This window comes from Atta colombica, unplaced genomic scaffold, assembly GCF_001594045.1.
Source record: "Atta colombica isolate Treedump-2 unplaced genomic scaffold, Acol1.0 scaffold12, whole genome shotgun sequence".
Lineage (NCBI taxonomy): Eukaryota > Metazoa > Arthropoda > Insecta > Hymenoptera > Formicidae > Atta > Atta colombica.
Window position 1 is genome coordinate 7197207 of NW_017259206.1, and position 2006 is coordinate 7199212.

Genomic DNA, 2006 nt, shown 5'->3' on the forward strand with positions numbered 1-2006 from the left:
ATATACAGGGGTAAAAGGGATATGTATGCAAATTTGAGTTCTTGAGGTCAATTAAATTTCAAGTATATAAATACTTAGTCAATTCCCGGAAATTATAACGGAATGGAACTTGTGTTTTATATACACATCTGAAAAATCGCGGAAATCTAGAAAAAAAAAGTTACATTTAATTCAATCGTGTAATATAAAACTAAAATGACATTATGCGTAATACTCTCTTTATGCATTCGGGTTGTTTTACAAGAGGGTCTGTTCCCTATATATGGCATCGTAATCATCCTGAAACTCAAGCAGACTTCTTCACCGCTACTCTTTCTTTTCTTCTCTTTCTCTCTCTCCTCTCTCTCTCCTCTCTCTCTCTCTCTCTCTCTCTCTCTCTCTCTCTCTCTCCCTCTCTCTGCAATATCGTTCTTGTTCTCTCTCTTTCTCTCTTGTAGTGAGTGTGAGTATGCGAAAGGTGAGATGCGCATGCATTCATCGAGATGCAATGCCGTGGCTTGGAACTGCAGGGAAGCAATTTGCGCGAAGGCAGCAGATTTCAGTAATAACTTCATATGCTCGCATGATTTATGGGAAAAAAGAGAGATGAATATTTAAATGATAGGATATGCGATAATAATGGTATATTGAGGAAATCAAATTAATTAGGAGCTGTAATTTTAAGGAGTATTAAATAAAATAAAAAGAAACATATCAAATTTCATTCAATATCAAATTTTATTTTTTTACTGATTTTTAAATATAAAAATTTCAGTATACAAAAATATATACAAAATGATAAAAATTTCAGAAATTCAATTTTAATTTTGAAATATCACGGTTCAAACTTTAAAATAATTATCATCGAAATATTAAGAGATATTAAATACAAATTTCTCTCAAAGAGATGAAATAATTACATGTAATAATTTATTACTAAATAAACTTTTGATGAAATTTTTCATCTCACAAAGAAGAACAATGTGAAATGTCTTCTTCTATTTTTAATAAGTCTTAGATACATCAAAATATAGACAGAAATAAGAGATGCGTACTTTTTTTAAAAATACTTTGTGAAAAAGATCGGTTTTCTCCTGAGTGAATATTTTATATAAAACAAAAATTATATAAGCAAAAGTCGAATAGTTTTGAATACTTTATAACTCTAATAAAATAATATCTCTTTATAACTTCTAATTTTTTTAAAGATTTTTATTTATAAAAAATTTTATTTATAAAAATTATTTATAAACAATTTTATTTATATATAAAAAATTATTTTAAAAAATTTTGTTGAGCATTATTATAAATACTCTTGCAACCATTTTTTAAAACTTTTTAAGGCTCTTGAATAGCCTTCAGCCATATTGAATCGTGATGTTATAAGAGAAATGACACGTTGATTTTTCTTGCATACCATTTGTAAAGAGAATTTGAATAAAATTAAATGATAAGATCGCTTTAAAACATCGTTTTCTTTATTTACAAATGGCATGCAAAAAAAATCAACGTGTCGCTTATGACACATTTTTCGCTTATGACATCACGATTCAATATGGTTACAGTGAGTACTCTCAGAAGTCTTAAAACTATTTTTATATCTGTTTTATATCTGATTTAGATGATATTTATTCAGGTAGAAAAAAATATTAATTTTTTTTTCAAGAAAGGATGTAACTCCCATTCAATGGAAAAAAAGCACTTACACTGAGAGAAAGGATTTTGTTAACAAGCCAGTACTTTTAATAGTGATCAGTAAATATGTGACAACAAATTTTGTTGTTGTGATTGCTGCTAGTCTGCTATACCAACCAATTATTTGTAATAGAAACAAATATATATAGAATCTAACCTATCTTTTGGATAAATTTTAGGCTTGTTTACATGGAATTCCTAGACGATTATGGAGTCTTAAGTCATAGAAAATCGACCAAGCAGTCTATAGGGAGAATACTTGATTAGAATTGGTCAATTTCTTATGATTTGAGTCCTTGCAACCGTCTACGACTATATATATATATATATAT

At 28.0% G+C, this 2006-nt stretch overlaps 1 protein-coding gene across 7 annotated transcripts in view; it reads right to left on the reverse strand.

Annotated features, from left to right (window-relative positions):
* The window catches only part of LOC108694420 (homeobox protein extradenticle), a 51767-nt gene that overhangs the window by 10463 nt on the left and 39298 nt on the right, over window positions 1–2006 (reverse strand). The gene's annotated exons all lie outside the window — the stretch shown is intronic.